The sequence below is a fragment of the Lepisma saccharinum genome, chromosome 27 (genome assembly GCF_977018435.1).
Source record: "Lepisma saccharinum chromosome 27, izLepSacc3.1, whole genome shotgun sequence".
In the NCBI taxonomy this organism is placed as follows: domain Eukaryota; kingdom Metazoa; phylum Arthropoda; class Insecta; order Zygentoma; family Lepismatidae; genus Lepisma; species Lepisma saccharinum.
In genome coordinates, this window is record NC_139255.1 from 26,110,290 (window position 1) to 26,138,039 (window position 27,750).

Consider the following 27,750-nt stretch of genomic DNA (forward strand, 5'->3'; position numbering starts at 1 on the left):
GACTGAAGTTAAAGATGCTATTAAAAGGCTAAAGAATAACAAAGCTCCTGGCATTGATTTAATACCAGCTGAGTTAATTAAATATGGTGGACATTCAGTAATATGTCAAATTCATAAATTAATTTGTTTAATATGGAATAAAGAAGAAATCTGTCAACAGTGGAAAGAATCCATAATTGTTCCTGAGTTTAAAAAAGGTGATAAAATTAACTGCAATAATTACCGTGGAATTTCTCTACTCTCAACAACATATAAAATATTATCTAACATTCTTTTAACCCCATATGCTAATGAAATTATAAGTGATTATCAATGTGGATTTAAACGCAACAGATCAACTACAGATCAAATTTTTCACATCAGACAGACACTTGAAAAAAAGTGGGAATATAATCAAAATGTCCATCAGCTATTCATTGATTTCAAAAAAGCATATGATTCGGTAAAAAGAGAGAAATTATATAATACTCGTATATTAGAAGCTTCTTAGTATGATAAAAATATGCACCAGTAAAACAGAAAGTAACATTCGTGTGGGTATTAATATGTCTGACAAATTTACAATTCATGATGGGTTAAAACAAGGAGATGCATTATCTCCATTTCTCTTTTATTTTGCCTTAGAATATGCTTTTAGGAAGGTAAAAGAAACTAAAGAAGGACTAAAATGAAATGGTGTGACTCCGTTGTTAGCATATGCAGATGATGTAAACTTACTGGGGGATGATGTGAATACAATTAAGAAAAATGCTAAAATATTTTTCAAAACTGCTAAAGAGATAGGTTTGGAAGTTGACAAAGAGAAAACTAAATATATGCTTACAGGCCGAAACCAAGTGTTAGGTAATAATCAAAATCTAATTATTGATAACAACTCATTTGAACCAGTTTCCAAATTCAAATACTTAGTAGGAGTAATATTAACAAATGAAAATTATATTAAAGAGGAAATAAAAAGTAGGCTTAATTCAGGAAATGCATGTTACTCTTCATAAACGTTTGTCTTCTCATTTAATATCTAAGAAACTAAAAGTTAAAATATACAAAACAGTAATTTTGCCTGTAGTATTATATGGATGTGAAACTTGGTCCATTACATTGAAAGAGGAACATAAATTGAGAGTATTTGAAAATAAGATCCTTAGGAAAATCATTGGACCTAAAAGGGATGAGGAGACAGGTGAGTGGAGAAGGTTACATAATTTAGAACTACATAATTTGTATTCATGTCCAGATATTATTAGAATAATTAAATCAAGAAGACATAGGTGGGCAGACCATGTGGCACGAATGGTACAGGAAAGAGGAGTTTACAGGATTCTTGTTGGGAAACCTGATGGTAAGAGACCTGTAGGAAGGCCAAGACGAAGATGGAGGGACAACGTTGAGATGGACCTAAGGGAAATCGGTAGGGATGGAAAAGAGTATATAGATCTTGCTCAAGATAGGGAAAGATGGAAGGCCTGTGTTGCTGCAGCCAAGAACCTTTGGGTTTAAGAAGGCTAGAGAGTTAGTTAATTAGTTAGCTTAATGAGTCGATTAGGAATATTACAATTAGGTATGCACTTGTATATAACCTATCATCTAAGTTTTTATCATATACTACATATATAAAGCAAATATGCAATAAATATTATGGAAAATGTTCATAGAGTGTGGAAATTTACACCATTATAGCTTCTCGTTTCATCAGTCTCATATTAAGACCTTATGTAACAGACGGAAGTTATTAAGTGTTCCTAGTTTGCATGTGTTTGTTGCAAATGTTGTTTCTTGCAAAATGAGATAAAAATTTCGTGAAGTGTACACCAGCAAATAATTGGACCTTGAATACTCTGGAAGGGCCCCCTTCAAAATTAAATCAAAGTTTAAAATACATGTACAACACTTGAATATCGAATTTCAGTCCACTTGAAGCAATATAAGGTTAATTGATACCAATGGAATTGTCACTGTCTCATTGACAACGCCGCATCCAACAAAAGGGATTAATTTGACTTGCCAGAACTTCGACGTGGAAGCCTTTGCTTGTACTTTCACTTCATTTGGTAAGCAAGACGAAGGCTACAACAAGGAACTTGTAATTAAGCAACTTCGCTTCACGAAAGTTTGAAAATGCCTGGTCGGTTGAGTAGGCCCTCGTATTATGTTAAGCTTAAGCTTGTTCCGAGAAGGTCCCACAGAAGAAATGCACACGACCAGATGTCAGCAGTAAGCCTGAATTACCATACGAAGTTCAAAGGTTGCTTCTGATTATTTTAAAGTATCCCTATTTAAAATATAAACTTCCTTTTTTTTAAAAAAAATATGTACACTTATGAAGGAACATGCATTTAAATGATCAGGTCCAAAATGTATTAGGAATTATAATGGGTGTCTCAAAAAGATGAGACGTTTTGAAACGGAGTTATAGCGAGTAGAATAAATAATTGAAAGAGATATAATAATGGGAATGAATAGTGCAGAAGATTCCATACCGATTCTGACACTTCTTTACTAATACACACAGACACACATTGTTTCGCATATCGGATAACATTGCACGTAGTGCCGCAAAATCGCAAAACCGTATGTTGCGTAGGCCTCCGAGGATAAACAATTTTAGAAGTCCCTTCTTATGCATATAATATATGTTCCTACTCAAATATATACATGTAAAACAATATACGTAGTGATTTGCGTAATGCAGCAGAGCAAAGAAAAAACTACCTAAATGGTGGTGCAAGGTGAAAGGATGGGGCCACCTCAGAACCCTGATCTCAACCCCATTGAACATACCTACCCCGTACTGACACCAGACCAGACAATCCTCAGGTAAGCATATTCTTACGACAGTCTGGGCATGATTGTCAAAATAGTGATCAAAATAAAATGATAAATTTCATATTTTGTCCAAAACCATTTTAGGGAGTTTCAAACACACAGGATTCATATACATTCTCTAAAAATGATGAAAATCCGATCGACAAAGAATCAGGATCAGCCTGACTTGAAGTTGAATCACTCAACTGAGGGAATTTAGTGCATAACACTCTGCAGAGAACGAATACGAGAAAATTAATTTCTAAATCATTTAGGACAGAAAACTATGATTTGGTATGTTAAAAGCTGTGAGAAGTATGCACGTTAAACTGGCTTGTTTAATGCATACGAACCTTGAAGTAAGCGCGCAGTGGAAGATTTCCGCCTTAAAGGTCTACTTATTAGCTATGGGGCAGATATGCTATTCGAAATGTACAGATATAACACTCTTCCAGATTAAGCGAGTTTATTTACATAATGTGCAAGCACAATTAGATTACACAACGAAATAAAGTTTGTTCGACGATAAATTCACTTAGGCCAGTTTGATAGATAATCCTTTCACTAATTAATAAAAATGAACTAAATCTGTCTATTGACTGTCAAATCACTTCTTCACGTAGTATAAAAGAGAAAGATTATGAACAAAATATAATTGAGTGAGGTGGGTTAGGCGTAGAGCTGACAACTCTGCACTGTAAAAAAAATGTCAAGAAACAGCAATATAAGGGAGGTCCCTGGACTAAGGATAAGATCTACATTAGGAATAAGGATATTAAATTAGGCACCTGGAATGTTCTGAGCCTTTACCGGCCTGGGGCATTTCAGTGTACAGTTAATGAGATAGTTAAGTATAAATTAGATGTAGTATATGTCCTGGAAGTTAGGTGGCGAGGAGAAGGGAATTGTAAAACTAAAAATTATACTTTTCTCTATGGTGGTACTAAAGTAAAAGTAAAGTAAAGTAAAGTGCTCCCCTGTGCATAGCACCACGCCATGAAGGCGTATAGGGGGTGTGGAGGTAACGCCCCACACTTTCTTGATCCGGTCGTGAGTGAGGGTGATGTGATCAGCATCACGCCCCTGACCGCCTTTACCCCCCAGGGTATCCCCAGGTACCCATGTTATTCGACGCTGGGTGGGCGCCGGGGCCGCTTCCATCGTTAGAAAAAGTTCCCGGATTTGAACCGGCCGGGGATCGAACCCGGGACCTTTAGCATGGTAGTCAGACGCGTTACCGACTGAGCCACTAACTACAGAGATGATTTCCAAAAGTACATGGGGTGATTTCCACGAAGTGCAGGTGAAGATTTCCATAAGTGCACGGGAAGATTTCCGTAAGTCCACGGAAAAATTTCCATAAGTGCACGGAAATATTTCTATAAGTGCACGGGAAGATTTCCGTAAGTGCATGGGTAGATTTCCATAAGTGCACGGAAATATTTCTATAAGTGCACGGGAAGATTTTCATAAGTGCACGGGAAGATTTTCATAAGTGCACGGGAAGATTTCCACAAGTACATGAGAAGATTTCCATAAGTGCATGAGAAAATTTCCGTTAAGTGCAAGAGAAATTCCGCAAGAGTACAGAAAAAAAATTCCCTGAGCACAGGAAAGATTCCCCTCATTACAAGTTAATTTCCATCACCTCAACTCTGGGAAAATGTCCATGAGCAGGACACCGCTAGGGGTGGGCGACGCGTGCAACCGCACAGGGCCTCGCGCTTCTGGAATGCAATGTCATTGGGTCGTTTATTCCTTTCTTGCGTAAGCGTTATCATATTCGAATTGGGAAGCAGAAAATAAAGACACCCCCATATTAGCGATACGGCTCCATTTGCAATCAGCATATCTACTCCATAAAACGGAAACGGATTTCACACTGGTAACACAAGACATGGTAACATTATTGCGGCTAGGATATGTTGTTAAAAGAAAATTTCCTTCGTAACACGGTTGAATTTCTTGTTCCGAAACTGATAATTTTTGTCAAGCATGCTACCAGTTTAAATTCGCCGACAAGGAGAGGAGCTGCGACATCTGTTTTGTTGTGACCCTGCCTTTTCTACCGACTTCCTGTTATAAAACCATTGCTCGAGAATGTGCAGGTGCCGTAATATGATCCTATTATTGACGCTGAGACGCGCCAAATTTGAGGACGTGCAGACCTTCGCAACCTTGGTAACTTCATCCAAGGTTCGGCTTATTTCCTTTGTTTAAATTTCCCCATAAATATCCGGAGGTACTATCTTTACTTCCTCAAAAACCCTCTAACTGCAGTGGCGGCGATTGGGTTCCAATGCGGAGGGGAGAACAGTTTACTTCCCCTTGGCAGATAAGATTTAGCGTAGTGCGGGGGCAAATTTGGCAAACAGTTGGGGGCCAACTGCCCCTCTAATCGAAGCCACTGCCTAACAGATATTTCCTACTTTCGCAAACGCGATAACACTGAAAAATGTTAATTGCTGCAGAAAAAGAAGAAAAAAGTGTTTATGCTTGTGCATAAATGACACATCCTGAACAAATTCTTCATCCATTCGAAATTGCGAAATAGCGCGAATTTGGCATCAAATGTGAATTGTGTCGTTTTTCGCACATTTGAACACATTTTGTGCTTAAAAAAGGAAAATATCGCGAAAATACAATATTCTTGTGTATTAGGTTTAAAAATATATAGTGTGCAGGTATAAACGCGCACGTTTTTCAACATTGTATCCAAGAGAAAACTGTAATGCGTGTTATACATGGAGTAATTCCGAAGGCTAGATGAAACCACGTGTAAATGGATGTTATTCACGATTTTTCAGTCAATCGGAACTGTTTGCATGACAGAACAAAGTGGCGGGGTTCTTACAGGAGATCGAGTGCGCACATCACCACAGGAGAGCCTTAACTGAAAATCATAATTTTGGAACAGGCTTTTTCATAAATAATAGAATTATCTCGGCTCTTAAAAGAGTAGAATTTATTAATGATAGGATATCATATGCAGTTTTACAGGGTAGGTGGTGTAAAATTATTTTAATAAACATACATGCACCAACGGAAGATAAAGATGATAATACTAAAGATGATTTTTATACAGAGTTAGAACAGGTCTTTGATAAATTTTCTCAGTATGATATGAAAATTCTGTTAGGTGACTGTAATGCACAGATTGGCAAAGAAGAGACATTTAAACCCACGATTGGTAAAGAAGTAATGAATTAAGTAATGATAATGGTATAAGATAGATTACATTTGCAACCTCAAAGAATTTAATTGTGAAAAGTACCACTTTTAAACATAAAGATATCCATAAATATACCTGGTCTTCTCCAGATGGTAAAACTCATAATCAGATAGATCATATTCTCATTGATAAGAGAAGGCATACTAGTATAATTGACGTTCGTACACATAGAGGTGCTGACTGTGTCAGTGACCATTATTTAGTAATTGCTATATTAAGAGAAAGACTCTCAGTGATAAATCATAAGCAACAAAATCTAAAAGTTCTAAAATTTGATACAGGAAAGTTTACTGATGAAAGAATTAAGAAAGATTACGAAATTAAACTGTCAAATAGATTTGATGTTTTGCAGGATTTAAATGATGATGAAAATATAAATTAAACAGACGTAAATAAGAATTTGGAGCACATACGTAATGCAATAGAATCAGCAGCTAAAGAAAGTATAGGATACCATAAACCGATAAAAAGTAAGCCATGGTTTGAAAATGAATGTCATAATCTAATAGAAATAAGAAATCAGGCTAGACTTAGGTGGTTAAATAACTCTGATGATACAAATCTAAACAATTATAATAGAATAAAGCGAGAAGCTAACCGAACTTTTAGAAGTAAAAAACGATATTACCTGAAAAGCAAAATTAACGAAATTGAAACAAACAGCAAAAACAAAAATATCAGAGATTTATATAAAGGTGTAAATGAGTTTTGAAAGGGGTGGCAACCTAAAGTAAACTTGATAAAAGATAAAGACGGTGATTTTCTTGCTGACCCAAGCGATATTCTAAATAGATGGAAGAACTACTTTAATGACCTTTTAAATGTCCATGTAGGAGATAAATCAGAAGTAAATTAAGTCCACACAGCAGAACCTTTAGTTCCAGAACCTAATTTGACTGAAGTTAAAGATGCTATTAAAAGGCTAAAAAATAACAAAGCACCTGGCATTGATTTAATACCAGCTGAGTTAATTAAATATGGTGGAAATTCATTAATATGTCAAATTCATAAATTAATTTGTTTAATATGGAATAGAGAAGAAATCCCTCAACAGTGGAAAGAATCCATAATTGTTCCTGTGTTTTAAAAAGGTGATAAAATGAACTGCAATAATTATCGTGGAATTTCTCTACTCTCAACAACATATAAAATATTATCTAACATTATTTTAACAAGACTAACCCCATATGCTAATGAAATTATAGGTGATTATCAATGTGGATTTGAACGTAACAGATCAACTACAGATCAAATTTTTCACATCAGACAGACACTTGAAAAAAAGTGGGAATATAATCAAAATGTCCATCAGCTATTCATTGATTTCAAAAAAGCATATGATTCGGTCAAAAGAGATAAATTATATAATATATTAGTAGAGTTTGGAATACCTAAGAAGCTTGTTAGTATGAAAAAATATGCACCAGTGAAACAGAAAGTAAAATTCGTGTGGGTATTAATGTGTCTGACAAATTTACAATTCATGATGGGTTAAAACAAGGAGATGCATTATCTCCATTTCTCTTTTATTTTGCCTTAGAATATGCTTTTAGGAAGGTAAAAGAAACTAAAGAAGGACTAAAATGAAATGGTGTGACTCCGTTGTTAGCATATGCAGATGATGTAAACTTACTGGGGGATGATGTGAATACAATTAAGAAAAATGCTAAAATATTTTTCAAAACTGCTAAAGAGATAGGTTTGGAAGTTAACAAAGAGAAAACTAAATATATGCTTACAGGCCGAAACCAAGTGTTAGGTAATAATCAAAATCTAATTATTGATAACAACTCGTTTGAACCAGTTTCCAAATTCAAATACTTAGGAGTAATATTAACAAATGAAAATTATATTAAAGAGGAAATAAAAAGTAGGCTTAATTCAGGAAATGAATGTTACTTCTCTCTTCATAAACTTTTGTCTTCTCGTTTAATATCTAAGAAACTAAAAGTTAAAATATACAAAACAGTAATTTTGCCTGTAGTATTATATGGATGTGAAACTTGGTCCCTTACATTGAGAGAGGAACATAAATTGAGAGTATTTGAAAATAAGATCATTAGGAAAATCTTTGGACCTAAAAGGGATTAGGAGACAAGTGAGTGGAGAAGGTTACATAATTTAGAACTACATAATTTGTATTCATGTCCAGATATTATTAGAATAATTAAATCAAGAAGACTTAGGTGTGCAGGCCATGTGGCACGAATGGGAGAGGAAAGAGGAGTTTACAGGATTCTTGTTGGGAAACCTGATGGTAAGAGACCTGCAGGAAGGCCAAGACGAAGATGGAGGGACAACGTTGAGATGGACCTAAGGGAAATCGGTAGGGATGGAAAAGAGTATATAGAACTTGCTCAAGATAGGGAAAGATGGAAGGTCCGTGTTGCTGCAGCCATGAACCTTCGGGTTTAAGAAGGCTAGGGAGTTAGTTAGTTAGTTAGTTAGTGAGTGAGTACAAGTTCGGAACTTAAAACTTTACGGCAAGTACTTATCCTTCTCCCCAATATCGAGGTTCCTCGGACACCTTCACAAAGTGTCTACCTTGAGGAAAACAACTTCCTCTCTCTGGGTCAGAATCCAAAATGCGCTGCCTGAAGGGCTTCGAGGTCGCACCGAGGTTTCCTTATTACGTCACTGCGTAACCATTTCCATTGACCTCTGGTGGCAAAATTAAGAATGATTTCATCAATCTGGCACAAATGAAACAGAAATATAACAAAATGACGGCTCCGGGCGCACTACGGTCCATAGAAGAAGAAACGAAGCGCCTTGGAATGGAGGCACTGCGGAAAACGCAACCACAACCAAAAGCTTACGAACAAAAAAATCGTGTGCACTGTGTTTTGAGATAGGCATGGAGTATTGCTTGTGGAATTTATGGAGCGTGGACAGCACATAAATGCCGAAACCTATTGTGTGAGACTTCAAAACCTGCGTGGTCCAATCCAAAACAAACGACGTGGCATGCTCAGTTGGATTGTCATTCTCCTCCACGATAATGCTCGTCCGCATGTGGCAAATGCAACTCAGGAATTACTGACGACTTTCCATTGGGTAAAACTATCACATCCCCTTTACAGTCCTGATCTTGCCGAACCTGATTTTCATTTGTTCCTCCACCTTTAGGTATTCGCTGCTGGAAAACATTATGGTACTGCCGAAGAATTGAAACGTGCAGTTTCCCAATGGTTCTCCATTCACGCAGAAACGTTCTATGATAGGTGTATAACGAACTTGATATCTCGCTGTGATGCGTGCTTGTATTCTTATGGCGATTATGTGTGAATGTTTCACCATATATATATTCTCACCCCTATAATGGTCATGATATTACTATTTATATTTTTCATTTTATTGCATGATGGAACTTACTTTCCGAATGACGTAATACATTCATATCTGGCAATTCTTACCCGGGATCCTTGACGTGGTAGAGAGTTGCATAAACCATTCCACTAATGATTTTTGATTGATTGAGTTGGTGTTTAAAGTCCACTTTATGCTCAGTAAGGATAATCGGGATTGAACGTACAGTTTAAATCTAAACATTACACTACGATGTTTTGTTTCTACAACAAGTGTTTATTTAAATTGTAGGTATAACTGTATTACTGGTAAATTTTAAGTTTTTTTTGTAGCTTTTGGTATAATGAATGAATAAAATTTGAACATGTCCACTCTAGTACATACACAACAGATATAGCGTCTTCGCGTACAAAATTCCACAACTTACAGGCAGATAACTTTGGTTGCAAAATGTTTTTGCTTGATGCCTCGTTTCGACGCTAGGAACCCTCGCGAAACGGATTCCTGTACTCTCTAACGAATTGTATTTCCACTTATACTTAACCTGTGTGCATATAATCAGGCAGATTTCGTTTTGGTGCGTTTGAAGGAATTTCACAGTGATGCAAGTTTATTTTATCTAACTTCTTCAAATATCATACCAGGATCTCGGACAAGAGTCTCTGTCGTATCTCTATTTTCCAAAGGTGTGTCTTATTCTCGGTCTAGTGCCGATTAGCCTCAAATCATCTTTTCACTTTTACTTGTGAATTTTTACAAGGCAGTGAAGGTCTCCAAAACCAAGTCATTTTAGTGCCATATCTAAAGTTTCTTTCAGTTTACATTAACGCGATACACAATACACAATATCAAACATTTATTGCCATGATAATTTAAATAAAATACTAAAGTTCTTACTATTGTCCCAACAACTAGATTAACCTGCATCAATCTTAATAATTGCACCTACACTTACACACTACATAACGCATACGTATCACCCCCTCCCCACAATGCACTACTAATGATTTATTATTTATATTTTCTTCACAATATATAGCCTACTAATCAATTCAATTAATTATTTCATTATTGCATAATCTTTGTATTTCCTTTATTGTATTATCATGATGATTATGTTTGCTTTTCTCTTCTATTTTTGTTAATTCATTGTATCTGTGTCAAGGGTTGGTTGTAAGAACGGTCCATGATCCCGAAACACGCCAACTTAAATAGAAACAACTTCTATTCTATTCTGAAGTAATAACATACGTTACTTTAATGTTGTACGTTTACCGTTATACAATTCCTTCAATATGGTTGAATATAGTGGATGTTATTCATGTATAATAGTTTAGAGGCGGAAAAATGCATCTCAGAAATAACAATATACACACTACTCTACATGTATTTCTATATCTCACACATGGATAATGTTTACAGCTCGAATTTCATTACCTTAGTATAAGAGAATTTAACATCACATAGCAATTATGAACAGAATTACTAAGGTGGAAAATGATGGAGAAAAATTACCGCTGTAGCGCCTGAGTACACAAGTTTCATTGCCACTCTAGCGGACAGTAATTTAACTCGGAGGCATTCAGAATTAATAATATTGTTGTGTACCAAGTTGAGATTCAACCACAATCTAAGTTTCCAGGTGTTCGCAGCAACAGATGATCCCCGGGCACTATTAGCCCGGTCACGCAGAACGAGCATTCACATAACTAATTTGCATGTTCGGGGAAATTTGCTTAAGGGAGAATGCCAATGTATGGGGTGCGATATTGTTTAAAATTTTCTTTGCTGTTGCACACTTTCCGGAAATGAAAATAAGGCATACATAAAATAGTATTTTACTCGGGCTTTATTTTCTCTTTATTCTGCTAGTATTATTTATGTTTTAGGTTTAAAATGGATGGATGGTTTCAATACACGAGGTTTCACGCTTTATAAGTATTGTATCTTTACTCAGACGTTTATTGAGAGTTTTTGGTAGCGAATGTACCCCTTATGGACATTAGTATAATGGCTGAAATAAATGTGTGTATATATATATATATATATATATATATATATATATATATATCGTTGCGAATACGAAGGGCGAACTCAACAAACGTAAATTTTGAGGGAAATGCGAACTCCACAAAAAAGTGGTAAGAGTAGATCGGAAAGTTTGCTGCGTATTTCCAATTTTTTTCCGGGAGTTTCCTATGTGCCTGAGAACGCATTTACTTCACACTGTACTTTTGTTGAGTTCGCCCTTGGTATCCGCAACGCTTCAATATATATACACGTATATTAGGCATTATATTAATTAACAGTACTACACAAAGGATATAATAAGAAGACAATAAGGAGGCACATTGCACAGTGGTTCGGATCCCACTGTAAACTGTATGTCCAATCTCGATTAGCCTATCTGTGCATAAAGTTGACTTGAAACAACAACTCAATCAACCAACCAACCAACAAAGTTAACATAAAGGCATACAATAAATATATTTATTCTTCTGTACTGTGCTAGTCAAATATAAAATATATTATTGCATAATGTATAGAGTTTAGGTTTTGTACATTTTTTTAAATTCTTTACTTCAATATAACATTTGTGTCTATTCCAACAGTAGTTTCATCAGAAGAGGTGCGCTTGCCGACCTCCGTGACGGAGTGGTTAGCACATCTTGCTACGACGTCAGGGATCGCGGGTTCGAATCTAGGCTTTGGCATGGCTGTTTGTGAGTGTCAATTCAATAATTTTTCAATATCATTACTCATCGCCCTCTTCGCAAATTAGCCAAAAGTGGCACAAAAGCAAAGTAAAATGAAGCAAATCAATCAATCAATCGTAGCGCATTCCTCAAGTTTTGAATTTTTAATTGAACATGTTCTGAGATAACATCATCACCGAATAATAAATTTTCGCATTTTAGTGAATAGTATCCTATTACAGCCGAACCCAAAAGATAAATATGAAATAACATAGAGGATATGAAATGGTGAATAAAATTGTCTGGGCTTCCCGTGCCTGAAAAGACAGACTGGAAGTATTCCTTCTTGTCAATTTTTCCATGGAATTCCCCAGTCTTTGTGTTGTGCATTATTGCTCATATTCCTGCCCCATCTTCAACCATTCTTCAAATAAAAATGTTCCCACAAGGGTGCAAAAAATTTTGCACAAGAATTATACGCATCAACTACTTGAGAGCGCGGGATGAAAAAAAATACTAATTTTCTTCCTTCTTGACTGCAAGGGGAAAAACGAGAAATTTGAATTCTGTCGTGCCTTCGACTAATGACACTCCGCGTAACTTGTTTGCTTTGAGAAGTTGCTCCAGACTGGTAATTCTGCAGCAGTCTGTTAGATATCTCCTTTTTGGTTGGTGCCTCCTTCTCCTCTTCCGGCCCTCTCGACGTCCCATCAGGAAAGGTACCAGATCCGAAGGAAGAGAGGCTGTGATGGCAAAATAGAAGAAAAAGTGAAAAAGGAGAAAGTTGATGCGCTGCACCGTCGTCCTTAACATCAATCTTATCACCGGAACTCTCACCGTTCCGTGCCCGGAAATTTCCAAGGATTGACAAAATTCTGCCTACGATGGGTTAGTGTGAGTGTGGCCAACTTCATGAAAAGTTACCAATATTTTCGAGTGTATTTATGAATGTATATTTTGCGTCCATCTTCTGCCACTTTAGGGTAACATCTAACACAATAAATTTCTGATGACCTTATCTATTCTGTTTCGAAGACCACTTTGTGAACTGATACTCTAATCTGGACTGAACTTACAGTGTATAGTGGGATCCAAAATGAACACAACGTGCCTCTACCGGGTATCTAACCCGAGACCCTTTGAATACAAGACGACTTGCTTTGTCTAAATTGTTGAAATCACTACCACTTACCACTACAAGAGTAAATTAACACGTGTCCATCACTTGAGACACGGCCGACTTCAGTGGCGCAGTGGATAGTACTGCTCGCTACAGAGCCAGGTCAGGGGATCGAATCGTACCTGGGCATGAGTGTTCTTTTACCAATTTCATCATATTATCACATCTTTACTTTAACGAATAAATAAACGTGACGAGATGATAATAATAGCAATAAAATCCATTGAAATTGAGACAGCAAAGTTGCCGATTCATGTAAGGGGAGTGTTCCAAGAGATCGATTGTTGAATTACTTCCTTTCATTCTGCAAATTGTACCGTTTTCTGCAGTTAATAATGGCATTTAGACACAAATCTAGATGAAAGCTGGCATCCTATTGGAACATGTGTAAGGAAGAACGCTTCTGATATTTTCCAGTTGTTGAGTTTATAACGGTCAAATATTGAGTGACAAGTAATTAATCTAATTGCCCGTTAGTAGGAATTAATTGCAATTGGTAATATTAATATCCGTCGCGAATACAGGTGTCTAGCGAACTGCCTTAGCCAGCACTAGCTTGCTCAACCACCGTTTTTCGCCCGAATTCGGATTTACATGCATTCTTATGGGAATATCAAGAAAAATGCAACTTCTAATCCAATGGACCGAATTGGATGAGATTTTCACCAGCGGAAGAACACCTCATGAAAGTACTGATTCCAAGATTGAGCCTAATCAGAACAGAACTACGGGAGTTATGAATTATTAAAGATTCATCGCCGAATTGAAAGGGAGAAGCTACCCTACCGAGTTGTTCTTGCTTTTCATGACTGAATACAAAAGAGGAAGAGTTAGCCTAATCTCTGCGCGAGGGGCTGCTGCCAGGGGTTAAGGACCTGAGTGAGCATTGGCCAGGATAGGAGGACAACGGTCAAAGCACCAGAAACAATAAACAAGCACCTGATCATAGAGGGTACAGCGTCACTACGTTCAAATCTGGAATAAAAGGGATGATTTGGAACAGTTTTACACAGTTTTGCCTACAATCGCCACCTTAGAGTGAGCTACGCGCGACCGAGCTGCGAGTTGCAAGCAGACTCGAGGTCTGGATTTGTTTTTCCTCGAGTGAGTGTTTCAGAGCCATGGAGTAGAGCAGAATAGAACCAGGGGGTCCTTCCCCCTTCACCGTCAACGCATCCGTGCACATACGTGTGGTTATGTGAGAATAACGCCAGACACGTCCACCTGTGTCAATCGTCCGAAACAACGTCCAAAGTAGTGAAAGTTAATAATATTTGATATCCATGTGAAACCGCGAATGGCTCATCGCGTATGTTCGTCTCATCGCCCAAGTCACGTATCTGTACTTACGAGTGACCGCGAAGAACTGACCTATTATTGCGCAAGTTGTCGTATGGAGTCGACAGTGAACGAGTGAAGCCAGGATCCGATGAGGCCAGATGGAGCCGCCGACCGATCCACTTTCGCCAACCAGGATAACCGCGAAGTGCAACACTGGAGTGCAGATGTCTTCCAGAACTGTAGGACCACTTCCGCCCAACCCAGGTCAGAGGGAATGCAGCTAAGGTAAGATCCAACCATGTGCGTGTGTGAGAAGGATGACGACTATCTACCGCGAATCTGCGTGAATCAAATCATTGCATAACTTAAATCAGTGCTATGGCAACCCTAGACATCTGTTTTCCGGCGGAGTAACCAAATGTTAAAGATGAGAGTTTATGTTAACAGCAAACAATAGTTCATTGAAATATAATTATACCTTCAGAAAAGATAGAAGGGGTTCGCACCAGGAACAATTATTCACTTTATACTTAAAATCCTAAAGGATAAATTGTAAAAGGCAATGTAGCCAAGACATAGCAAGAGTATGGTCAAAGTAGTAAATAATCTAACCTTTGTATTTGTCATATTGTCGCAATATGCCATAGAATGAGAGAATGAATGTGAGATCGAGTGAAAGAGGGCAAGATGTACTGTCTACTTACATGTGCTTTAATATATGTGTATATTCAGAAACACCGTAGTATTACGTAACGTCATTTCAGGTATTTAAAATCAAATCCTCCTAGGTTTATTCTCGGTAACTCCGACTGTTAGGCACTTATCCTGACCGTATTATATTTCATGTAATGTTTAATTCGCCCAGCAGGTGAGGCGAGCGATTCTTCGTTGTTGCGTTGCTAAGCTCAGTTCAGTTGAGTTAATTGAGTTAATTAGTTATTTATTAAATTAGCAGCCCGTAACAAGTTACTTAAAGTCCACATTATGCACAGATATGCTTATCGAGGCTGAAGATACAGTTTGATTATGATTTTTCAAATTTTGATTTGCTTTTTTTCACTTCGCTTTTGTGCCACTTTTGGTTAATTTGCGAAGATAGAGACGTGTGATCACGAAATTGATAAATTGATACTCAGAAAGATTTACGCCCATGCCGGGATTCGAACCCGGGACCCCTAGTGTTGAAGATACAGTTTGAAGAAGGAAACGAACCACTATGGACCTCCACCGGTTATCAGCATGGTCTTAACACTAGAACTGCGAGGGGTCCGATACCCCAAGAACAACGGAAAGGGGTCATTTTGAGCCCTCATAAGGAATGCATTTAAAAATTCTAATTATCTTGAAACATAATTTTATTTTATATTATTTTCTGGGAATTATGAATTATAATCAGTGTTTAGCTGGTTTATGATACATTTTGATTACACTTCATCACAAGAAACTGCTACGTGACGCGACGTATTCGGCGACGTCCTTCACGGTCCAAAAACACTATCTAAATGACGACCTGCATGTAAACTATGACAAGTGGGAATATGCTCATTATATGTTGATACAGGTACGCTAACGGTGATATTGCAGCAAGTATAAATGAAACTTTACAGGAGTCACATTGACCCCTCCCATTGTTCTAGGGGTGTAAGATGAATTTGCACAGAAATAAATTATATTTTGCAGATTTCAACATACCATTTAAAAAGGACAAAGGATTATGGAAAGTCACAACATTTCGAGCAAAATAGCTATAAGAAAAACGGGATTGTTATTAAAGAACTAGTGAAGGTAGGGGTAATTTTGACCCCTCCCGTCGTTCAAGTGTTAACAGAGCATATATAGCAGATTTCAAAATACATATCTGTCTCCTCTCCGCACAATGGAAAGCAATAGTTTTATACCAGAGAGAAATACCTGCTGAAAGCTTAGGACTTCAACTTCACAATAATAATGATGCCACTGTGTTTTAAAAAAAATCCGTTTGTGGTTCTCTGTGGATGTCAGGTACGAAGCTCTGCACGCGATAACTGCTAGAACATCTGTCTTCCACATCGCAGAAAATTTGGTCCGCTGAACTCCTTTGCGCAGCCACTGAAAGAATTCTTGGAAAAGTTTACGCGACTGGAAAACCTGAAAACCATCTCCCCTGGACCCGGTACAAAGATGGCCACGAGACACCCCCCCCCCTTTATCTTGCTATCTCACGAAAGCTATTTCTTTCCTTTGCAATTGTGGAATTCTTCGTCAGGTAACTACCATCGAATTAAAAATTAAGGATACTAGAGTTTGGATTTTAATTTAAAATTTCCCAATAGACCTATATAAAATCGAGTTACATCGAAATTTATCTTATTCATTTCTGCGTTAATCCAGGCGAACCGATCTTTCTTCTAGTATGCCTTCCATATTTTATTGTCGTGAGAAGAAAAGTGAAGTTTTTCTTGTTTGGAAAATTATTGCTCTCTTTGGAAGTCTATAAATAAAAACGGGTTATCCGACCGTGATAAAAATTTAATACGGTGCAAGCAGAAAGGTTTCAAACGCAGTTCATAATTTTCGGATTTTTATATTTTAATAAAGGAACCTGATGTTCCTTAAGTTTACGAAATTATATCTTTCTAAGCTGTAGTTTCACAGCAATTATACGGTTCTACTGTTTACATAAACTGAGAAATAGACGACCCAATCGCAAACATTTTCTGCACGTGATTCGATGCTATATATACCTTTAGTTATAACAAACTACATGATTGAAGCTATATTTGGTTGCAAGATATCAAACGTATCATATCGAATAATACATACCGAATATTGACTTTCTATTCTTTAACTGTCATAGCCAGATATGCTCTCTACATCATGTTGTGTAAGCATTAGATAGATGCTTCTGTCCAGCAAAATGTATATTCCTATCTTTAGTCTTGTCTGAGAAATCTATAGATATCGATTGACTTCGATTGTTGACTAGAACAGAAAAATCTGCGGGCCAAATGATGAAGTGGAGATCGCATTATGTACAGGACTCCAAGTTTTATTAACTCACCAAATGGTTTAGGATGTATTTGAAAGCATTACATTGTTGACTTTTAATGGTTTGATCCTACGAAAAGAAGTACGAGTCAATCAAATCAATTTGTGAGCGTTAAACTAGCATTTAACATTGAAGTGGTCGCGCGGATAAAACTCCCGTCATTGGTCGCGCGGATCATTATTGTGATCCATAGAATATTATTGTTTTTCACCTAACATTTTCAAAATATATCTGGTTTTATAGCAAGAATGTCCTTTTCTAAGTATTCTGGGTCACTTACAAAAAATAGTAAGTTATTTCAGTCAACACATTACAGTAGAGAGGAAATTCTAAATCTAGTGCATTATATTTGGATGGTGTGAATTCAAACAAAAATTAGAATATATTAGGATCTTCCTTTTGTTATTTTCTTTCACAAAAAAATCACATAAGGTTTTTGGTGGTTTTGGCACACTCTCTTCATATGTTTATAAGAGACTTTGTATATATATACATACATACATACGTGTTTATATATACAGGGTGTCATTTTAATGGCGCCCACGGACCACAGATTCGTGTAGATGACATCAAAACAAACAACTTTTCTCAGTAACATTTTTCACGTTGGTGCTTCAATTCGACGCTACAGCCGTTCAAAAAATACCGTTTTGCCGCCTGGATGCTGGCAACCCAACACAACATTTGATCGTATCTGTGACGTCATTTCCTGCGGCTAAACAGCTCACGGTAGGGTTGCAAGGAACACACAAGTTTTGTGAAAAATGACAAACTACCAACCACATTATTAGCTGTAAAACGAAGCGAGAAACGCGTCCAGTAAACCGAACATCATCGCCTACCAGCCAGAAGATCAGCAGTCATCTCAGGGGAAGGGGGAAGTGAACCAACGATATGAGAAATTGTAAAAACGTATTCAAAATGAAGAGTCAATATCGGATTTTGTCTCAGCCTACATGTCAAATATCAACAACAATAACTTTTATTGTACTTACAACTTACATATGGCTGTTTACGCCCAAATACATGTCAAATATTTGCAAATCTCGTTGCAAGGTTGATATCTACAGGTTTGTGTACAGATGCCTTGTGGTACTTTGTGGTGATAACGGAAGTATCTGAGGTTCACGTTGTTACATTACGGCTAAAACACGTACAACCACAGTAACAATCTAATGATGAATCAGTAGCGAATATACTGCCCTGTTCAGAGTTGCAAACTATTACATGTGTATCCGGTGCGTAGATAAACACAGTCGTCGGAGAGTTTGTTTTACTACTATTTATATCCCTGTATTTTCAACCATTTTTGTCACTTGCCTCATAATGCCCTGAATATACATTATATTATTTGTTGCTTACCTTTGGAATTTTGAGTTCTTTCATTTCTATTTTGTCATCTGTTCAGTGTGTCACAGACAACTAGTATCAGAAGGACGAAGTGGATAGACTAAATTGTAGATGCCAACTTGCTAACTAGATTTGCAAATATTTGACATCTAAGTTGAGACAAAATTCGATATGACCATTTCCATTTGAATTCTATTTCTTTTCTACCATTTTTAGCATCGTTTGTTTACTTCCTGTTAGGTTGCAGAACGTGTTTTCTCGTTTTCTTTTACGGTACATAATGTGGCTGATTGTAGCTATGTCATTTTTAACGCATCGCTTCACGACGGAATATGACGTCACAAATGCAATCAAATGTTGTGTGTGGTTGCCAGCATTCAGGCGGCAAAACGGGCTTTTTTGAACGACTGTAGCGCCGAAACGACGCACCAACGAGAAAAATGTTACTGAGAAAAGTTGTTTGTTTTGATGTCCTCTATACGTTTCTGTGGTCCGTGGGCGCCATTAAAATGACACCCTGTATATATATATATATATATATATATATATATATATATATATATATATATACACACACACTGCATATCCGAAAACAGTCCCTCCAATTGTCGCGTGTGTCACTATTGTCTTCCACTGAAATATGAGCTCTAATAATAAGTCAACAAAGGATAAAATTCAAATAATGCCTGCACGAACATACTCCTTGGACTGTTCCAGGAAGGTAGACTGGGAGCCAAGTTCAAGAGTGTTGCCAAACTGCAGTAGCATGTAAAAATATACGAGTGGATCACTATTGTGATCCCCGCAACCACTGCAATTTCAATAGGATTTTATTTGTGGAGACCTTCACTTGTGTTAGTTTTAGAAATATAAAGAGTTGATTTTTGATCGTTGACTGTCACGGTCAGACGGACCTGACTGGTCAAGTTGATTTTTTCGACGACCATAATTTTGTAGCTCCAGAAAACTTTTTTTTTATTATTATTATTTTCTCTTTCAGTTTCTGAAATATTAATAATGGACACACATACAGGCAGACATGGCCGGCATGTAAGATTATTTTTCAGTTTCTTCTGATTAGTATACTAATTACCAGGCCTTGATTCTCAAATGGTTTCTGGTCCAATATATAGTCCAACATAATTTAGTTTTTGGAGGGGAGAAGCAGGACTTCATTCTTCTAACAACAGAACAGTTAGTTACTTCTCCAGTCCTTACTTTGCAACACTGATAGCTTCTGAAGAACGTGTACTTTTTGTGGTGAAAGAAGCTTCAGATTCAGGTCACGTAATCTTTGAAGAAGGGACGGAAGATAAGATTGGTAAACCCAAATTAAAATGATGAGTGATTCAAAGGAAAAGGAATGACTGACTGCCGTAAAGCCAGCGACGCAAATATCTTTTAGATTGGTGATGAATTACTACAAGATTCTTTGTATTCAATGCATGTGCCTCGACGAGTATTCATAATAGTTGAATATTTGGGAGCATGCGCTTACGATAACAAGGAGGGGATTTAAAGCAAACCTAAAGATGGTTAGTAACGAAATAGATATACACTGAATGTATTATATCGGGTTATTCAAAATGATGTGCACATACTGAAGGACAAGACAACCCCATAATTCCCAGGCTAAAACTCCTACAGAAGAGCTTCCTAACCTACTTGATCTTGTTGTAAAATTGGTATATGTAAAAGACTCTATGTACTCCTTCCGTTTGTGGACCACCTTTCTAATAACCAGCTATTCAAAATAATTAATCATTTACTATTGATAATATTAATACAGCACGTTATTTCACTTGTCGTTAATCTTCTTAAAAAGAAACACTTGGGAAAATTTATTTGAACGTTTCGAATTACGAACTTACAATAATCACTTTTCTTTGTCGGAATGCTTTCAGCAGCTTTCCTTTTGTTTTGTTATCTGACACGCCGATGCGAAGATTACGCGATGAAGCAATTTTTGGACTGAAAGAACAGAGTTCGACGATTTTGTTCACTTCTTGCACATTTGCAATCTTGTAATCGCAATTTTCTTAATTTTTACCTAACATATGGAGCATGATTTTCATATAAATAGCTACGTTGTAATCAAGTACATTTCTTAATTTCAAACCCACCCATACAATTATATTGATGGATTGATTTATTTGGGTTATTGTACTTCGTTCTTTTATCGTTTTGTGCTAATCGTATAGATGAGTATGAGTGATGATGTGGTGAAATTGATGAAGGGACACTCACAAAGAACATTTATTCCCAGACCGGGATTCGAACCCGGGACAACTGGAGTTGTAGGGTGTTGTTGTTACCACTCCTTCACGGAGGTCGGCACAATTGCTCTTTCATGGTAATGTTCTGGATCATGAACAGTAGCGACATTTAAATGCTTCTGCATTAACAGTGGTTAAGAGTGCATTTATTTCAGGAATTCGAGATCAAATTTGTTTTCTGGTCTCAACTAACAATATCATTACCGAAGGTTCTCACTGTTTGGGTCCTGCATACAAGTGGTATACGGCCAGTGTTCCTTTATAAGCAGGGTTCGAAATGGAAAAATGCACGAAACGAAAATTATTAACAAATTTAACGACCAGGGGAAACAACGCGCTGTATTAATATCAATAATAGTTAAAATTAAAATATTTGCATAAACATCACGTAATAAAAATACATCGGACAAGAATATTATGGGGCCCGACCCTGTGGCCGAGCGGTTAGCACATCGCGCTGCGAGGCCAAGGGTCCCGGGTTCGAATCCCGGTCGGGCTTGGTTGTTGTGAATGTCCATTCATCAATTTCATCACTCATCCCCATCTTCGCAAATTAGCCAAGAGGCACAAAACGCGAAGTAAAATAAACTAAATCAATCAATCAATCAAAAAAGAATATTATGGAATTTTCATCTCTTTCTTAAATTTTCCATCTTTGGTGTTTTCGCGTTGAGGTCTACCGCCTGCGCTTGAAGATCCTTCTAGATATTCCTAGATACGTCGACAGCGAACAACTCATGCATGCAAGAAAACAAGAATGAAACATATCAGCATTGTGCAATTGTAACCGACATTTATTAAAAAATACAAAACTTTAAAAATAAACTAACGACTAAAATTAAATGGTGTGACTCAGTTGTTAGCATATGCAGAAGATGTAGACTTATTAGGGGATGATATAAATACAATTAAGAAAAACGTTAAAATATTTTTCAAATCAGCTAAAGAGATTGGTTTGGAAGATAGCAAAGATAAAACTAAATATATGCTTACAGGCCGAAACCAAGTGTTAGGTAATAATCAAAATCTAATTAGTGATAACAACTCGTTTGAACCAGTTTCCAAATTCAAGTACTTAGGAGTATTACTAACAAATGAAAATTATATTAAAGACGAAGTAAAAAGTGGGCTTAATTCAGGAAATGCATTTTACTTCTCTCTTCATAAACTTTTGTCTTCTCGTTTAATATCTTAAGAAACTAAAAGTTAAAATATACAAAACAGTAATTTTACCTGTATTATTATATGGATGCGAAACTTGACCCCTTACATTGAAAGAGGAACATAACTTCAGAGTATTTGAAAATAAGATCCTTAGGAAAATATTTGGACCTAAAAGGGGTGAGGAGACAGGTGAGTAGAGAGGGTTACATAATTTAGAACTACATATTTTGTATTCATGTCTAGATATATTTAGAATGATTAAATCTAGAAGACTTAGGTGGGCAGGCCATGTGGCACGAATGGGAGAGGAAAGAGGAGTTCACAGGATTCTTGTTGGGAAACCTTATGGTAAGAGGCCTGTAGGAAGGCCAAGACGAAGATGAAGGGATATCGTTGAGATCGAACTAAAGGAAATGTGTAGGGATGGAAAAGAGTAGGCTATATAGATCTTGCTCATGATAGGGACAGATTGATGGCCTGTGTTGCTGCAGCCATGAACGTTTGAGTTTAAGAAGGCTAGAGACTTAGTTAGTTAGTTAAAACTTTCAACACGAGCAAATGAATTTTCTGAACTATTGGTACAACTTGTATATAATAAATATTCTCTCTTAGTTTCTTGCTATTTTTATTCTGGAGTACTCCTCCTCGCGAGGATGTTGGGTTATAATTATTGTCCTCTTATCATTCATCTTCATCGTCACCATTAACTAAAGATGCATAAAAGCAACAACAAAGAATTAAAATATCACCGTTTCAGTTTCGAAAGAAATATAAATGACTGAGTATAAATGAACATGAGAAACTACGTACTTTTATTGTGTTGCGCGACTATTCCTTATTACCAAGTTTTATATATATATATATTTCCATCTGGAGGAGGAGAGTATAAGAGGGCGTGATTGTAAATTGAGAGCGAAAACTACTTCTAAATTGATTGACTTGGTGTTTTAAGTCCACTTTAATGAACAGTAAAGCTAATCGGAAGTGAACCTACATTTTTTAAAGTGGGATCCGAACCACTATGTTCCTCCACCGGGAATCGATCCCAGGACCCCACGACTATGAAATGGTCGATTTGAAAGAATTATGAGAATATATAAATTTTGTGGTGTTATGGTGCTGTGTGGAAAGGACATTGCCTTTTCAATCGTACTTGCATCAACTTACAATTGACAGTATTGATAGAGTTGAAGCTTTCATACCGAGGTGACAAGAAACAGGGCACTTTTAGTTTGTTGTGAACTTCGGTAAAAAGAGTTGCATTCATTTCCGAACCATTGCTTTCAAGTGACCAAAGTCCACGGATTCAAATCCCTGCGTGGACAAGGGTAAGCGCTGTAAGTGTCCCTTTAACAATTTATCATATCATCACTGACCTACATCGTCACAGTTAGGCAAAAGTGGAGAAAAGCGACGCTATTTTACAAGCACAACGGAAGAGGCACTTTTTCTGAAACTTGGTACTAGAGAGTACGAGAAATTAGACAATGGATAATGTTTGAAAATATTGAATTCTAGAAGAAACATCTGCTTAGAGTTGACGAGCTGTATCTTTGCGGGTGGCCTTGGCTACTCCGCGCAGAGTGTGAGAGAGATACGTTTATGTAGTTGCCACCTACTCGCCCTTTCGGTGGTCGACAGCAAGGAGAGAACGGAAGGAAATGACGCGCAGCCGATAGCTCCTCCCCCTTGCTACTGCGCAGCCGGACTTGGGCAGGGTTCACCCGCAAAGATACAGCTCGTCAACTCTAGTTACTGTTAATATTTACAGGTTTTAAGTAAATGCCCCAAAAAGTAGTCTGTATAAATAACATATATCTAAGAAACTTTATATACTGTAAAATTTAAGTGGCTACCTGTAGATCCAATTCATACGGAATTAAGGCTCGGCTGGACTTTTGGCAGCCAAATGGACGATTTTTTTAAAAAAATTTCCTCTCCATTCGAGAAACATCTTAGATATTTCAAAATAAAAAGACTTACATACACTTAGAATTCCTTCTAGAGCATTGACGTGAGTGTTAACTATTATCTAGATATTTCAAAAGATTAGCAGACTTACGTAATCGCGAAACTTTTGACAATACCTAGACAACAGTGAAAGCAATCTACATGAAAATTAACGTCAATGCTCTAGCAGGAGTTTGATTCGTATGTAATTTTTCATATTTTATATCCAAAAGGTTTCTCATGGAGAGGAGAATTTGAAAAAATCTACCATTCGGCTGCCAAAAGTCGAGTCGAGTCTTAATACATAAAATTTATATTAATTCAGTTTCTAGTTTCTCGTTAATGCATGCATACATGTGCAATAACACAATTCAATACAGTACAATCATGAAAAATGTTAAACTTTGTAAATTAATTCAATTGTGTTAAATGATTTCCTTGCCCTTGTTCACATATGCACTACAAGAGTTTAAGCAGAAATCCAACGTACTTTAATTTTCAACAAGACATGGCACATGTGACGCAATTTCTAAAATTGTAATTGATTAGGAATGTTTGAGAATATTTTAGGCTTTATTTTGAAAAGAATATATTCTACGAAATATTTTATCTGATACCTAAGTAACAAATTTATAATTGTTGGCAATTTACTTTAATTATATTTAGAAATTTGTAAGATAGCGCACTTCATTGGCTTCTAATTTTAATAAAGTAAATGTAGAACTTATTACAACAGCAAAATGTCTTCCCGTCATTGAGATATTTTTGTAGAGAGCGCAGTATGGATTTACCAGACTGTGCTCTTAGTTGTTACGAATGGAATCTTCCACTTTGCTGATGTTTCTCTAAAGAGAAACGTGTCTACATCACTCGGCTTCAAATGTCGTGTTGTCCAAATTTAAAATGAACCTTTAATAGATAACTGCGCTAACTGGAAAATATCCTCTGTCACAACACGATTATTTCTGCTACATCATATCAAATTATCTGTGTTCTACGTCAGTGCTCCCAACTGAATATCCAATCTATACATCCTAAGACTTTCCAAAGTCTGTAATTCTTCTTTCTTCTTGGTCGTCTTCTAAAATTATTGTTAGAAGCATGTAATTTTCCTATGAAAGTTTCCACTCGTCGTTTTGGACTTTTCTTTTAAGAAGGTAAAAGTTTGCGCTCTCTACTGCCGTAAGATGTACATCCCTTCAGACAGAGATATGGCAACACTGCATGGTACACGCTTTTGTCTAACAGCATATTACCCATACCACCAACGGGAGAAATGTAAATCTGCGGCTAAGACCGGGAGAGTTGAAGGCGAGATTCGAACACAAGACATATCAAAACTTACAACAAAAACCACTTGGCTTTTCAACCTAACATGAACTATGATATGAAAATCTCAATAAGCTGACCAAGGCAGAAATGTATTTTATTTTAAAACATGAACTAAACGTAACGTTTTAACTTTCTAGCAAGGTCTTCTTCAGACTCTGTACCAAGTACAAATTAAACAAGGTACAAAACAGGAAGATAAATATACACACCACCGCCTCGTCATGACCATAAGCTAAAATTAAAAAACAATAGCTGAATGTAGTTGCTTCTTGAGAAATCGAATACTTTGGAAATGTGTACTTTTTATTTTAATGATATTTTTTAATACATAAAATTTTGTACTAAACGCTGGGGGGTGAAATTTAACAGTCCCATCTCTTGTAAAACGTTTTGGTCTAGAGGTGAAAGCAAAACTGTGCAAGTGGCGCCTCTCGGCGGTGACTGACTGAACTTTTTGCATGCAGTAGCGAAGATTGTTTGCTATCTGAGTTCAATGGAATGCCTTTGTCTGTAGTAATGCTGCTTGCTTGCAGGCGCACTGAAGGGAGTATTATGAGAGAGGGGCAGATAATTCAATATAACTTACATATAGCTTGCTCCTCCATGTGCCGTTCATCATATACGCAGCATTACTTTGACAAACGTTAAGTGTCAGAACAGACCTAGGCTGAACCTTGCCCGCTTGATATAGGAATAGTATTATTATTATTATTATTATTATTATTATTATTATTATTTCTTTATGCATTTAATTTAAAATTGCATTCAAAATGTTTTCCCCTACAGCCCTCCTAATACCTGAATCTATTTCTTTCAAACAGGATAATTTTATTTAAAGTGACCTTTGAATGATTTTCCTTGCGATATGGAGTTTTGTTGGAGCTGATATTACTCTATTTGCTTCTACGTTTTCGAAATCATATCTATTTGTATCCATAGGCTTAACCTAGTGGAGGGAGGGGACGTATTCTGAGGTGCAATGTAATTAAGAGAAATATGTGTGAATTAGCAAATATCGTAGGTATTGAGTAAGAAGAAAACCTGGATGGTCTTTTTAAGAGATGGAAATCTTCTCGCGTCTGACACCCGTCAAATTATATTCGTTCCTTTCTAAATTAGGATCCAAGTTGCGCCAATGTTTGTATCAATAAAATTTCTTCAATTAGTGGACAGTGTACTGCTACTGTGTTGCTCGACTGGTTCGTAACAGATTTGTAGGCACCACATATGATGAAATATACAGGGTGTTTCGTAAGTTCCTTTATAACGCTTGGGAGGTGATTGTACGAGTGAAAATAAAGTGGAAAGTTCATGTAAGGAAATTCCGGAAATTCGGCTTTGTTGCCGAGTTATTGACGTTTGAAAACGTGGGAAAATGATTTTACGAAGTGAATAATGGCAAAACGGGTGGAGAGAAGTCGTCGGTGTCGGGCGGTCCACTAAGAAATTGGGTACGCTCTTGTCAAAAAATCACGCGGCAATGTTGTGCAATGTCGGCGCAAGGGATTCCCCAAAGGACGCGAACGAAGATGTTGACGGGAGTGGGGTGGGTGTGCGTTCTGCGTGAGCTGGTATCGACGAAAATTGGCATATGTTGACTGGCACCAAAAAACAAAGAACAAGGATGATGTGTGGACGATTAGATAAAACCGACGAAGCGTCACTCACAGAACGAGATTTTTTTCTTCACTAGACAAGGAAAACAGAAAAATACCACAAGTTTAGGCAAGCTTATGTAGAAAGGGGCACTTACATACAGGCATTATGAAAATGCTTGATGAGGTTTGAGGCATGGAACGAATTTACACCATTAAGGGCAGGAGGAACAGTTTGTGCCCAGCCAGAAGCGAGAACCCTAAACAGCTCCTCCCCATCGAACTTTCCCCGCGGCGATCTAGGGAAAGAGACGTCTGTGAGCTGGATGGTCGTAGGATGAGGAGAAAACTTAGCATTAAGCTTATGGGAGTATTATTTTATTTGTTCGTTTGGGAATATCAAACTTCCGATGTCGTAGAAAAACATTTGAACGGAAAGAGCACAGGTTCAAGATTTAATTTCCTGTTGGAAAAGTCGATCGATGTGTCCATTTCATTAGACGTAACTTTAAGTTGCAGTTGCCTCTCCATACAGAATATAAACACAGTCAAAAA